This window comes from Chionomys nivalis, chromosome X, assembly GCF_950005125.1.
Source record: "Chionomys nivalis chromosome X, mChiNiv1.1, whole genome shotgun sequence".
NCBI classification, from domain to species: domain Eukaryota; kingdom Metazoa; phylum Chordata; class Mammalia; order Rodentia; family Cricetidae; genus Chionomys; species Chionomys nivalis.
The window spans coordinates 83,250,358-83,266,803 of record NC_080112.1 but is presented as its reverse complement, the minus strand read 5'-3'; positions in this window follow the sequence as shown (position 1 = coordinate 83,266,803).

Genomic DNA, 16,446 nt, shown 5'->3' with positions numbered 1-16,446 from the left:
CATTTCACACCTTCTAGAGTAGCTAAGATTAAAAACACTTATGACAGCCTATGATTGAGAGGATGTAGAAGAAGGGAAATACTTCTCCACTGTTGGTGGAAGTACAAACTTGAACAGCCACTTTGGAAATCAGTATGGTGGTATGCTCCCTCTGTGCCCCACTGATGACCCCGCCTTTCTTCTTTTCCAAGACCTCTCTGTACCTAGAAGTCCTGACTAACCTCTTCTTGCCTAGTTGTTGGCCATTCAGCTCTTTGTTAAACCAATCACAGTGAAACATCTTCACATAGTATAAAGAATATTGTGCAACAGAGTTTTGCTCACCCATCAATGTACTTATGACTATCCTATTATTTCACTTGATAAAGTTTCTTAGAACAAGCTTATATTTGCCCCCTCTATATTTATTTTTCCATAATTCACTTTAACTTTATGTTGTATTAAGAGCGGCAGGGCGCCACTCTGTTGTAATATCTGCAGCGGGGCTGCGTCCCCAGCACCTGGCTGCCCGCATGGCTAGCTTATGCCCCAAAATAATTACACGGAAACTGTATTTTTTTAATCACTGCCTGGCCTATTAGTTCCAGCCTCTTATTGGCTAGCTCTTACATATTGATCTAACCCATTTTTAATATTCTGTTTAGCACCACGAGCTGGCTTACCAGGAAAAATCTTAACCTGCATCTGTCTGGAGTGGGAAAATCATGGCAACTCACTGACTCAGCTTCTTTCTCTCAGCATTCTATTCTGTTTACTCCACCTACCTAAGGGTTGGCCTATCAAATGGGCCTAGGCAGTTTCTTTATTAATTAACCAATGAAAGCAACAGATTAATACAAGACCCACCTCCATCAACTTTATACATTTCATCCTAAATTCTTTCAGAAAGAGCTGCCTCATTCTCATTATTTAATACTTCTAACAATAATCTAGATATCATTCATAGTTCTTTTTCTTTTATTGTCTGCATACTCACATTTAGAAACATTTTTAAATAGATTTTTTCATATAATATATTCTGATTATGGCTTCTCCTCCCCCAAATATCATTTCTGTCTTTCCAACCCCTGAACTCCACAACTGTCCTTTATCTCTCTCATTAGAAAATATTCATCTAAAATTAATAATGATGATAAGGTAAAATAAATAGAAACAAAACCGAATAGGGCAAAATAAACAGAGAAGTAGCCAAAGACAAAACACAAAATCACATAAAGACATATACATTTGAACAAGCAGAAATCCCATAAAGCACAAAATTACAAGCCCTAGCCGGGCTGTGGTAGCACATACCTTTAATCCCAGCACTTGGGAGGCAGAGGCAGGCAGATCTCTGTGAGTTTGAGACCAGCCTGGTCTACAAGAGCTAGTTCCAGGACAGGCTCCAAAACCACAGAGAAACCCTGTCTCGAAAAACCAAAAAAAAAAAAAAAAAAAAATTACAAGTCCTAATCTATGAACAAAAACTTGTAAGGTAAATATATACCATTTACCTTAAATCATTATGAGACAAATTAACATTTAAATTACTATTGAATTTATTTTGGTGGTCCATCTACTTCTGGGTATGGGCTAACCCTTCAGTTTGGTTTGTACACTCAATAGGAGGAAACTAATTTTCCCTTTGTGAACAGTTATCAATTGGATATAATTTAGGAATGGGGACTGGTAATCATTTCCTCCTCAGCACTGGGATCTTAGCTGGCTTAGACCTATGAAGATTTTGCATATCCACCACAGTTCGTGTGATTTCATATGTGTGTCAATCATCTTGTGTCTAGGTGGCCTTGTTTCCTTGGGGTCTTCAATCCCCATTTGCTCTTGTAGTCTTTCTCTCTCCACTTGCACAGATTTTCCTGAGCCATAAGTGGAGGGATTTGATAGAGACATCTCATTTAGCACAAAGTGCTTTAAAGTCTCCCATTTTCGGCATATTATCCAGTTATGAGTTTCTGTATTTGTTCCAACCTACTGAAGATGAATGACCAAGATACTAATCTATGGGTATAGAATGCCATTGGAGCCAATTTTGTGCATATCTTCCTTTAGGAGAACAGTAGCATTCATTTATCCCTATGTCTATGGCCTATCTAGTCTCTGATTCTTGGCCATGCAAGCAGAGTCAGATGTCAGTTAAATCTCATGGATTGGACCTTAAGACTAATCAGACAGTGGTTTGTTACACACACAAATTTTGTGCCATTATTGAACTATCATACTTCTGAGGCATGTCATCAATGTAATTGACAGGTTTGCAGCTGGATTAGTGATTACCTTTTTTTCTCTGGTACATTTCTAATACTATGAACACCAGTCAGTAGGAATGAAGGATATAAGTAGGCACCATCTCAATCTCCAAGTTCAATAAGTTAAGTAGGCTTTGTTTTTAGCATCTAGGGTCTTAACATTTTGCATATAATAACTAATACCCTTAGCAGTAGTCTTCCTTGTTTTAGGATGTCCTTAGGAAACTTTTAGCTAATACCATGATTAGATGTCACTGAATCCCAGAACTGAAAGTTTTATTTGGTGATCAGAGATATCCAGTTAGGGTTTTGTCTTTGTTATTAATGATTCCCCTTGTATTTCTTCCATACATCTGTATATTTTAAGATTCTTCCATTGTGTTAGATTTTTATATGACACTACGAATGGCCCTTAGTTGTCACTGTTCCTCCCTATCCTCCCTCCCTTATCCTTCTCATCCCCACTTCCCATTTAACACTCCCATTCTTTTCCCTATGCTCTCATCCATCCTTTACTCTATTATATTTCCTTTTCCTAAGGAAATATTTTCTTCCTTCATTGTCCTTTACTGTATGACCAAACTCTATGGTTACATGGATTGTAGGTTGTGTATTGAAGACTTAACAGATAACAAGTATACATAATAAAATACATAATATATTTGTCTTTTTTAGGTCTATGTTACCTCACACAGGATAATTTTTTCTTGTTCTTTAAATTTAAATGTGAAATTGAATTTCAACATCTATTTTTGCATTTTTTAGCAGCTGAGCAATATTTTATTGTGTAGATCTAACATTTTATTTCCTTTTTCTGTACCAATTCATCTATCGGTGTATATCTAGGCTATTTCCAATTTCTGGATATTATGAATGAAGAAGTAATAAATACTGTGGAATCATTGTTTCTGTAGCAGAGTGTAGAGTCCTTTGGGGTTATGCTCATGAAAAGTGTAGCTGATTCCTGGGTTAGATCTATTCCAAACTTCCTAAAAAACCACCATACTGGTTTTACAGTGACTGCTCAAATTTGCATTTCAACCAGCAAAGGATGAATGTTTCCATTACTCCCAAATTATTGACAGCATGTTTTGAAACTTGTTTCATTGATCATGAAAATTCTGGCTGGTACAACGTGAAATAGTTTTGCATTCAACTTTCCTGTATTAAGGATATTGAATATTATTTGGTTCTCAGCCATTTTGTTTCCTTTTTTAATCATTTTCTGTTTAGATCTGTACCACATTTTAAACTAGCTTTGTTTTAATGATGCACAGTTTTTGAGATTTTTATGCAACACACACACACACACACACACACACACACATATATATATATACACACAATATATATACACATTAGATCTTAATCTTCTGTTAGATGTAATGTTGTTAAAAATCTTTTCCCATTCTGTAGTGTGATGCTTTGTCTCAATGATGGTGTGTTCTTTGCCATACATAAACATTTCAATTTCATGTGGTCCAATTTATTAATTGTTCTTGGGGTCTGTTCATGTGTCAATGAGTTCAAGACTAGTTCCTACTTTATCTTCTATCAGGCTCAGTGTGACTGACCCTATATAGATATCATTGATCCCTTTAGTGTTGAATTTTGTGAAAGGTATAATTATGGATATTTTTGGATTCTTCTACATGCAGACATCAAATTTGAGCAGTACTGTGTGTGGAAGATGTTGTCCTTTTACAGTGTGTATTTCTGAGTACTTTATTAAAAATCATGTGGCCCTAAATGTGTTGACTTATGTCTGGTTCTTCAAATGGTTCTATTAGGGTATTTGTTTTTAGCTAATATCATACTGTTTTATTTACTATAGTTCTGTAGTACAATTTCAGATTACTGAGGTGATACCTCCATAAGTTATTTTATTATTCAGGACTATTTTTGTTATTCTTGGATTATAGCATTTCCATATGAACCTGAATATTATCCTTTCTGAATCCATGAAGAATTGTGTTGAATGTCTGATGGGGATTACATTGAATCTGTAGAATGTTTTTAGTAAGATGGTCACTTTTACTATACTAATTTTAGTGATCTTTTTGCACTGGAAATCTTTCCATCCTTTGATATCCTCTTTTAGTTTCTTTATTTAATGTCTTTAAGCTGTTTTATTATAGAAATGTTTCATTTGCTTAGATAGAGTTACTAAAATTATTTTTGAGTCTATTGTGAAAGGTATTGTTTCCATTTCTTTTCATTCCATTTGTCACAAGACTAATGATTTTTGGTGTCCTGCTACTTTGCTGAAAGTGTTTATCTGATATAGGAGTCTCATGGTGGAGTTTTGGTGTTATTCATGTATATAATCATTTCATCTGCAAATAAAGATACTTTGGCTTCTTCCTCTTCTGTTTGTATCACATTTATTTCCAACAGTTGTCTTCTCTTATTGCTGTAGTCAAGAATTAAAATCTTATATTGATTAGGTACAGAGAGTGAAAATCTTTGAGTTGTTCCTTGTTGTTGTGAAAATAGCTTGACTTTCTCTCCATTTAGGTTGATATTGGATGTAAGCTTGTCAGAAATCACACTTATTATCTCAAAATGTGTCTCATTTACCTGTAGACTATCCATAGCTGATCACCATGTCTAGTTTTCACTCTGAAGGCTCATATTTACCAATGCATTGAATCATTTGAGAATGTGTATACTATGATGATCTCTGTATGTTCATATGTAAATCAGTCTTGTGTCTAGAAAATACCTTTTCCTTGGAATCATTCATTCCTCAAACTCCTTCAATCTATTGTTTTCCTCTTCTCCATAGATCTCTAATTCCTATGGTCAAGAGATTGATAAAAATATTCTACTTAAGATTGTGTGCTCCAAAGGCACAGACTGTAAAAGCACAAAGCAGTTCAAGAGGTGAGTGACCAGCTTCCCAATTGGACACCCAGTCCCTAGGCCCTAAGCCCTAGGACAAACCCCAGGACTGGTGAGGGAAATCCTTCTATATATGTGTTGCTTTTATTGGTTAATGAATAAAGAAGCTTCCTGGCCTGTGATAGGGCAGAGTAGAACTAGGCGGTTGTGGGGGGGGGGTACTAAACTGAATGTTGGGAGAAAGTAGGCAGAGTAATGAGAAGCCATGTAGCCACCACCAGGGACAGACATAACAGAAACTTGCCTGTAAGTCACAACCACGTGGTAATACACAGATTAATAGAAATGGGTTAAAGTAAGATATAAGAGTTAGCCAGGAATATGCTTAAGCTATTGGCCAAACAGTATAGCAAATAATATAGTTTCTGAGTGATTATTTCAGATCTGGGCAGCGGGGAATGAACAAGAAGCCTCCTACAACACAGGACTTTTCCCTATATACCTCAGATTCACTAGCCGTCCAGCAGGCAAGCATCCACCAGGTAGGCTGCTCCACCCCTCCATCTATAGAACCTTGTAATATACAAGTCCCATTCCACCCCCAAACCCATCTATCCTCTGTGACCTCAGAGGATCTCTGAAACACAGATGGCAACGTCAAAGAGAAGACCAAGAAGTGAGTGATCAGCTCCCCAGCTGGACAGCAGAGTCTCTAGGCCCTAGACCCCAGGATAAAACCCTGGGACCCTGCTCACATGCCTCAGCTTCACTAGCCAGGCAGCAGGAATGCCTCCTGCAGGTAGGGTACTCCAAGCCCACCCCCCCCATAGATTGAACTATGTGATTTAGCAGTCACACTCCACCCCCAAATCCACCCATTCCCCATGAACTAAGAGGACTCCTGAAGCACTAACTGTGACCCCACAGAGCAGAACAAGAGGAGATTTGACCAGCTCCCCAACTGGAAAGCCCAGTCTATAGGCCCAAGGCCCCATTGCAAAACCCTGGGTACCTGCCTCGTCTTCAGTATCTGGCCAGTAGGCAAGTCACCTACACGCAGGCTGCTTCAACACACCCATATTGATTTTAACCTGCAATCTATAAGTCCCACTAAACCCCCAAGGCCACCCATTTTTTCCAACCTCAGTGGCTGTCTGAGGCACAAACAGTGACTACACAGAGCAGACCAAGTTCAGCTCCCTAAGACACAGACAGAAACTGCAATGATCTGTCCAAAAGACAATTACTGAGACACAGACAAAAACTACAAGGATTGGACAAAGAGGCAAAGACACTGTCAGACCAAATTGGAGGAAGAGAAGGGTCAGCACTAATGCAAGAATATATTCAACAACCTAAAATGCAGGATGGAAGCACTAAAATCAAGTAGTCATACAGCAGAAAAACCTGAACATCCTAACCCAAAAAAAACAGAGGAAAATGACCTTAAATATAGCTTTGTGAAGATTATAAAGACCTTTAAAGTATAAATGAAAAACTTCTTTAGAGAAATGGAAGGAAAGAGAAAAATAGAAGAAGTCAATAACTCTTTTAAAGAAAGCCAACAAAACCAAGAAAAAGCAAATGGGTGAAGCAAACAATTCAAACAGTTCAAGACTTGAAAGCTGAAATAGAGACAATAATGAAAACATAAACCATTATGGAAATGGAAAATCTGGGTAAATGAATAGGAACTACAGATGCAAGAATAACCAATAGAGTACAAGAGATGGAAGAGACATTCTCAGGCACTGAAGATATGATAGAGAAAATAGATTCATCAGTCAAAAAATGTTAAAATCACCAAATTCTTAGCACAAAACATTCAGGAAATCTGGGACACCATGAAAAGACCAAACCTAAGAGTAATAGGGATAGAAAACAGAGAATTCATGCTCAAAGGGACTAAAAATATATTCAACTTTCCCAGCCTAAAGAAAGTTAGACCTATGAAGGCACAAGAAGCTTACAGAACACCAAACTGGACCAGAAAAAAAAAAAACAAAAACAAACCCTTCACCATATAATAATCAAAACACTAAACGTACAGAATTAAGAAAGAATACTAAAAGCTGCGAAAGAAAAAGGTCAAGTAACATATAAAGCCAGACCTTTCAAATTACACACAACTTCGAAATGGAAACCATGAAAGCCTAAAAGTCCTGGACAGATGTGCTGCAGATACTAGAAGAACACAGATGCACACCCAGACTACTATATTCTACAAAGCTTTCAATCATCATTGAAGGAGAAAACAAGATATTCTATGGCAAAACCAGATTTAAGCAATATCTATCTACAAATCAAGCCATACAGAAGAAACTAGATGGAAAATAGAAGGAAAACTCCAACCCAAGGAAGCTAGCTGCACCCACAAATACATAGGCAACAGATAACCTCATAACAAGAAAACCCCAAAGAAGGGAGGCACAAATACTACCACCAAAAAAAAAAAAACAGAAATTAACAATCATTGGTCGTTAATATTTTGTTGGGAGCTGTGAACTCCCCAGATCCTGAATTTCTTGTAAACACTTGTTTTCCCCTGATCTGAGTGCCCTAAACATGAGACCCTCAGGAGTTCATGATGGCAGGAGAATGTTTTCTGGTGCATTTGGCTAGGGCATGGCTATCCCTATATAAGCTGCCCTGAACACAATAAAGGAGCATTCTTGGAGCATTCCTGTCTCAAGGATGACCCGTGTCTCTCTCTGTCTCTGTGTGTCTGTGTGTTTCAGTCTCCAGCCCCTTGTCCAGCTTGCGAGACTACATGTCACAATATTACTTAATATCAATGAACTCAATTCACCTATAAAAAGATACAAGCTAACAGAATGGACATAAAAACAGGATCCATCCTGCTGCATACAAGAAACACACATCAAGACAAGTTCTCCTGAGTAAACTGGAAGCATGGGGACCTTGGGGGAGGGTTGAAGCAGAGGGGAGAGGCAGGGAGGGGAGCAGAGAAAAATGTAGAGCTCAATAAAAAATCAATAAAAACAAAAAAGAAATACACCTCAATATCAAGGACAGACATAATCTCAGAGTAAAGGGTTGGGAAAAGATTTTCCTATCAAATGGACCTAAGAAAAAAGTGAGTGTAGATATCCTAATATCTAACAAAAACAGACTTCAAACTGAGAACGATCAAAGGTGCTGTAGAAGGACACTTAATACTCATCAAAGGAAAAATTCATCAAGATGAAGTATCAATCCTGAACATCTATGTCCCAAATACAGGAACACCCACATATGTAAAAGAAACATTACTAAACCACAAATTGCAAATCAAACCCCACACACTAATAGTGGGAGGTTTCAACATCCCACTCTCACCAATGAACAGGTCAGCCAGATAGAATCTTAACAGAGAAATAAGATGGCTAACAGATATCATGAATCAAATGGACTTAACAGACATCTATAGAACATTCCACCCAAACACAAAAGAATATTATTCTCAGTACATCATATAACCTTCTCTAAAATTGAAGACATACATACTCAGTAACAAAGCACACCTTAAGAGATACAAAGAAATTAGAATAATTCCCTGTATTTTATCGGATCACCATGACTTAAAGTTAGAATTTAACAACAACACCAATTGCCAAAACCCTACAAATTCATGGAAATTGAACAGTGTTTAATTAAATCAGCCCTGGGTCAAGGAAGAAATAAAGAATGGCATTAAAGGCTTCCTAGAATTCAATGAAAATGCATGCACAACATACCCAAACATATGGGACACATGAAAGCAGTGCTAAGAAGAAATTTCATAGCACTCAGTGCCTACATAAAAAACGTGTAGAAATCTTACACTAGTGACATTACAGCACATCTGAAAGCTCTTTGAAAGTGAGAAGCAGACTCACCCAGGAGGAATGGAAGACAGGAAATAATCAAATTGAGGACCAAAATCAATAAAATAGAAACAAAGAAAACAATACAGAGAATCAAAGAAATAAAGAGCTGGTACTTTGGAGACATCAACAAGATAGACAAACCCTTATCCAAACTAATCAAAACATAGAAAAAAATCCAAATTAACAGAATCAGAAATAAAAATGGGGACATAACAACAGACACTGAGAAAATCCAGATATTAGGTCATGCTTCAAAAACTTATATTCCACAAAATTGAAAAATCTAAATGATATGGACAATTTTCTGGATCGGCAACACATACTAAAGTTAAATCAACACCAGATGAGCATTTTAAATAGATCTTTAACCACAAAGGAAGTAGAAGTATTCCAACAAAAAAAAATGCCCAGGGCTAGATGGTTTTAGTGAATAATTCTATCAGAACTTCAAAGAAGAGATAATACCTTTATTCCTGAAAATGTGACACACAATAGAAACACAAGGAAAATTGCCAGACTCTTTTTATGAGGCTTCAGTTACCCTGATACCCAAACCACACAAAGACTCAAACAAGAAAGAGAATTATAGACCCTCATGAATATTGATGCAAAAATACTCAGTAAAAAAACTGTCCAACTGAACCCAAAAACACATCAAAAAAAGTCATCCACCATGATCAAGTTGGTTTCATCCCAAAGATGCAGGGATAGTTTCACATACAAAAATCTATCAATGTAATCTACCATATAAATAAACCGAAAGAAAAGACCATATGATCATCTCATTAGATCCTGAAAAACCATTTCACAAAATCCAACACCCCCTTCATTATGAAGGATTTGGAGAGGTCAAGGAAACAAGGAATGTGTCTAAATATAATAAAAGCAATATACAGCAAGCTGAAAGCCAACATCAAATTAAATGGAGAGAAACTCAAAGAGATTCCACTAAAATCAGGAGCAAGACAAGGTTGTCCACTCTCTCCATATCTTCTCAACATAGTACTCGAAGTTTTAGTTACAGCAATAAGAAAACAAAAGATCAAAGGTATACAAATTGGATAGGAAAAATAAAAACATTTGCTATTTTCAGATAATAGGATAGTATATATAAATGAGAAAAAACTCTGCCAGAAAACTTCTACACCAAAAATACAACTTCAGTAATGTGACAGGATACAAGATTAACTAAAAACAACACTCACCCTCCTATATACAAATGATAAATGGGCTGAGAAAGAAATCAGAGAAACATCATCATTTCAATAGCCACAAATAACATAAAATGTCTTTGAGTAACACTAATCAAAGAAGTGAAAGAACTTTATGACAAAAAATATAAGTCTTTGACTAAAGAAACTGTAGAATATATCAGACAATAAAAAGATCTCTCATGTTCTTAGATAGGTGGGGTCAACATAATAAAAATGGCAATGCTACCAAAGGCAATCTATACATTCAAAATCCCAACCCAATTCTTCACAGACCTTAGAAAAACAATACTCAAGTTCATATGGAAACACACACAAAAAAATTCAGGATAGCTAAAACATTCCTGTACAATAAAGGAACTTTCAGAAGCATCACCATTCCTGACATAAAGTTCTATTATAAAGCCACAGTAATAAAAGCATCTTGGTTTTGGCATAAAAACAGATAGGTGGACCAATGGAATCAATTCAAAGACCCTGATATTAATCCATACACCTATTAACACCTGATTTTTGACAAAGAAGCTAAAATTTTACACCTGAAAAAAAAAGCATCTTCAACAAATGGTACTGGCATGACTGGATATCAACATGTCAAAGAATGCAAATAGATCCATATCTATCCTCATCCACATAACTCAAGTCCAAATGGATCAAAGACCTCAATATAAATTCAACCACACCAAAAATCATAGAAGGTAAATTGAGACATAACCTTGAACATGTTGGCACAGGAGACAAATTTCTAAATCTAAAACTAGTAGCATAGACATTGAGAGCCAAAATCAATAAATAGAACCTCCAGAAACTGAGAAGCTTTTATAAGGCAAAGGACACTGTCAGTAAGACAAAACACCAACTCACTGAATGGAAAATATATTCACCAACCCCACATCAGACAAAGGACTGATCTCCAAAAATATATAAAGAACTCAAGAAACTAGACATCAAAATACCAAATAATCTAATTATAAATGGGGTACAGATCTAAACAGAGAATTCTCAACAGAAAAATCTCAAATATCTGCAAGACACTTAAGGAACATCCTTAGCCATCAGAGGAATGCAAATCAAAATGACTTTGAAATACCATCTTACACCAATCAGAATGGTTAAGATAAAAAACACTGATGATAGCTTATGCTGGACAGGATGCAGGGAAAGGTGAACATTCCTCTATTGTTGGTGGGAATGCAAACTTGTAAAGTTGCTTTAGAAATCAGTATGTTGTTTTCTCAGAAAATTAGGAATCAGCCTACTTCAAGACCCAGCAATACCACTCTTGGTCATATACCCAAAGGATTCTCAATCATACTAAAAGAACATTTGCTCATCTATGTTCATGCCAGTATCATTTGTAAAAGCCAGAATGTGGAAACAACTTAGAAGCCTCTCAGTTAAAGAATGGATAAGAAAATGTCATACATTCGCACAATAGAGTACTAATCAGAAAAAAAAGAAAAAAAAAACAGTGATGTCTTGAAATTTTCATGCAAAGAGATGAAACTAGAAAAAAAACATAATCCTCAGTGAAGTAACCCAGACTTAGAAAGACAAACAGTATGTACTCACTCATAAGTGGATATATTAGACTTAAAGCAAAGGATAACCAGCCTACAGTGCATAAACCCAGGGAAACTAGGTATCAAGGAGAACCCTAAGAGAAACATACTTGGATCCCCCTGGGAGTGGGTAATAGACAAGATCTATGAGGAATATTGGGAGCATGGGTGTGGAAGAAGGAGAGAGAACAAAAGGAGAGAAGAAGAGAAGAGAAGGGGAAGCAAGAGGAGAACATGAGAGAATGTTATGGTTGAGATGGTGGAAGGACAGAGAGGGGGAACAAAGAAAGCGGTATCTTGATTTATGGAGCCAACATGGGGTTAGCAAGTAAACTGGCACCAAGGAAATTTCCAGGATTCCCAAAGATGACCTCAGCTAAGATCCTAAGCAGTAGCGTAGAAGGTACCTGAACTGGCCTTCCCCTGTAATCAGATTGATAACTACCTTAATTGTCATCATAGTACATTCATTCAGCAACTGGCAAAAGCAGATGCAGAGATCCACAGGGAAACATGGGGCTGAGCACCAAAAGTTCAGTCAGAGAGAGGGAGGAGTGATAATATGAGCAAAGGAGTCAAATCCGTGATGGGGATACCCACTGAAGCAGCTCTTCTAGGTGAGGGAGCCTCACTGACTCTTGACTGACAGCTGGAGGAACCAGCATAGGACCAAACTGGGCCCTCTGAATATGAGTGACAGTTGAATGACTGGGGCAGTCTGGGGTACAACTGGCAGTGGGATCAGTGTTTATCCCTACAGGTTGAATTAACTTCTTGGAGCCCATTCTCTTTGAAGGGATACATTGCTCGTCCTAGATATAGTGGGGAGGGCCTTGGTCCTGCCTCAAAGCATTATGCTGACGTTGTTGACTTCCTATGGAAGCCTTATCCTCTTTGAGCAGAAGATGGGGGTCAGTGGGGTGGGGTGGGGCAGAAGGTAAAGAGAGTGGGATGAGGGGCAGGAGTGGGAACTGTGATTAGTATATAAAATGAGAAAAGATTGGTTATTTTAAATATTAAATTACAAAGATTGAGTCCTCCAAAGTCTATTACTGCCTGCACATTGTCTGGTTGTAGGTGTGTACATGCGGTATTTGGATCTCTAGAATTTTTAAAATTTGTCAAATACTTGTCTATATGCCAAAGAACTTTTCTCTGTGGGACTAAGAGAAAGTTCTATAAGCAATAAATCAAGGAAATTATGAAGAACAACCATAAATTAGACTTGGTTGTGTCAGATTTGTTCAGCGGGGTGAGAAATGATATGGTTTGGAGTATTCAGGAAGCTGTGCTAAAATTCTCATTCTGTAGCTTTGTTTTCTAAAATAATAAATCTCATGTTGCTGGATTTCCTGTTTCTGATTAATAATAATTACAAGAAAACATAAGATAAGACCATTTTCCAATGTAAATTTCTGGGAATCCTTATTTATCAGGGAAAGAATTCTTGAGATAAACATACACACCGGTGACAAAACAATAGAGCTTAACAAATAAATACATATAAATAAATGAATCAAATGACCATTTTTCCCTAAAAAGAATCTGTACATGGACCTAGCCAAAATTTTTGCTATTCACTTTTCATTCCATTGTACAATAAAAAGAGAAATCAATGAAAACTCCTTCATTAAAATACAATATTATGTGAGTAGTAAACGTTGAATATGGAAATAGACAAATTAAGATTTTTCTAGTAATATGAAAGGAATTTGACTTCAGGAAACAGTTTTCATAAAAAGGTATGGATAGTGAAAGCACATACAAAAATCTTTTTTAAACAAATATGCTGTGGGATACCTCTTCTCTACATGCGAATATATGCTGTTCTCATTGGTTGATAATAAAAAACATGTTTTGAACTACAGTGAGGCAGAATATAGCTAGGCAGGAAAACCAAACTAAATACAGGGAGAAAGACAGGCAGAGCCGGGAGAGATATCAGCCAGTTTCCAGAGGAGCAAGATGTATTATAGCACATGTAAAATCATGAGACATGTGGCAAAACATAATTAATAGAAATGGGATAATTTAGAAGTAAAGAGATAGTAATAAGCCTTAGCTGTTTGGCCAAGCAGCTTGCAATTACTATTAAGCCTCAGAGTGTTTGTTTAGAAGAAGCAGGGATGGGATGGGATGGGACAGAGAAACTACCATTTACACAAATAATTTACTAGTAACACCTAAAATATATTTCTAGAGTCTAGAGATATGGCTTAACAATTAATAGTACTAGCTGATCTTGCAGAAGACACAAGTTTGATTTCAAGAACCCACATTAGGATCTGATACCTACTTGTGCCTCTGTAAAATCTGAATGAATGTGCATACACACAGAGACACATAAATAGAATAAATCATTTTGATTCATCTTCATCATTGGATAAAAATACATTTATTCTGTTACTCTTCTCTTTAATTGATATAATTAGTGTTCACCCCATTATAGTAACCATTTTATGAATGTCAGGTTTTCTTTATACCATGTTCAAAGTTTTTTTTTAATCTCTTTGTAACTATGCAACTGTAATCATTAACAGTTCCATGATGATATTTCCAACTCTATAGAATTATAATTCCTCATCTTACAGTATTTTAGAAAGTATTACATTTTTATTATTTTTAATGCATATTGAACAGTGATTATTATATAGTTCAGTGTCTACATAATTTCACCTATTAGTTTCAATTTTATTTATTGCATTTTAGTGGGGATAAATTACTTTGCCTTTCCAGATGTGAAATATATTTCACATAGACTAGGTTCATTCAATAAATATATTCAATATTTATGTACAGTGACTGTACCAATAATGAGTACATTATTGAGGATCTGCTACTCAGAACCAAAATTGCAATGTCTACTGAAATTACTAGAATGTGAAAGTTCTATTTCCATTGTGTCTCCTGAACCACAGTAATACAACTGTGAAGTTACTGATTACTGTGTTGTCCTTTTGTGAAAAAAGTCCACCTGAAAGAAGAAGCAGCACAGATGCCAGGAAAGTCCTGCCATGGTCAGAAAAATTCTCATAGTTTTTTTCTAGAACTTAGTTCTAGTAATTCCTGAACACATATTTTCCTGGGATGGACTATTACAGAATTGGATTTATCACATAAAAATGAAAAGATTTAGATCACTATGATCAATTTTATTCTTCCCTTATTCTGTGTTTTCAAGTTGTTTGTGACAACCAAGAAAGTTAGCTGCAAAAATACAATAGGTTAAAAATGTATTTATTTACCTGTTTGGGGAGGGCAGGGTCATAGTCACACTGATAAATATCTTGAATATCACCATAGAACCTTCATCCAGTGATGGATGGAGATAGAGACAGAGACCCACTTTGGAGCACTGGACTGAGCTCCCAAGGTCCAGTTGAAGAGCAGAAGGAGGGAGAAGATGAGCAAGGAAGTCAGAATTCTGTTCTGTCTTCCCGGCCTACCTGAGTTCCGCCCTATTAACTAGGCCAAGGTAGTTTCCTTAATAACCAATGAAATCAACACAAATTCAGAAGGACTTCCTGCACTAGTTGATGAAATGATGTATTACTCTTCAATATCCTGAAAATAAGTGGTTGTAAATGCTTAGTCATAGATGAGACACCAATATTGCTGCTCTAAAGGTTTAGGGAACATTTAATAAGAGAGCACAAAGAAGTTGTAAGACATAGAGAACGGGAAGGAGGGATAAAAAGTCTGCCCTCTAGACATGATATAGCTAGTTAACATATAAACTCACAGCAACCTTAGATACTAGCATAAGATCTGAACAAGATCAAGCCAGCTAAATCTTTCAGCATGAATTATACACATGTCCCTGAGATCCCAACATGTTTCTGGGAGCTATTGGTTGTTGGAGGCTGCTGGGGGAGAGATAATCATTGTTCTTTAGGGGGCATGGTTACTAGTAGTAGACTCTATATACCCCTATGAATGACCCTATCCCCATGTGCATACAGTAAGCACAAATTAAACCTAATAGGTTAAAAATGTATAAAAATTATAAAAGGAAGACATGAACTTGGAAGAAAGATATGATGGCAGATTGCTTATGGTAAAAAGAAAGATAGGAATGAGAGTAGATATGATCTCAATACATTTAACGCATGTATGAAAATTTGCAAGAATAAATTAAATGTTAATTGTGGTAATTGTCAAATTAATGAACAATCCTTTATCTAGCTTTTGGGTTTTTTCATATGATTGAATTCTTTTACTGAAGGATTTCAGGATCAAGTGAAGTGTTTTAACTAAGTTATAAGAGGGGAAGTTCTCATTAAATTTTCTTGATTAGTGAAAGAGACAGATGAAATTATGGAGTTTGATTCATCACAAGAATATATCTGTTCTTCATTTTTTTACGGTATGTGTTCCTTCAGATCTATTGTCAATTTAGTCAGAACTTGCAATTACAACAAATCCTCTGTTAAAGTAATATTTATAGGAAATTTAATAAGTGACAAACAGCTTTCTAATTTGAAGATAGAACAGAAAAAAGGACAAATTTCTTTGGTATTATAGCTTCTCTTCTAGGAAGAGTATGTAAACAATAAAGATACATAATTAAAACTCAAAATGATAAAGAGCTAAAAAATAAACATGCTCATAAATTTGAAGAAGGTAAAATTTCATGTAAAATATGAAAAAGAATATCATCTCCCTTCTCATTGACCTGTTTTTAGCATTTCACTGAACTCTAGCTTGATTTCCA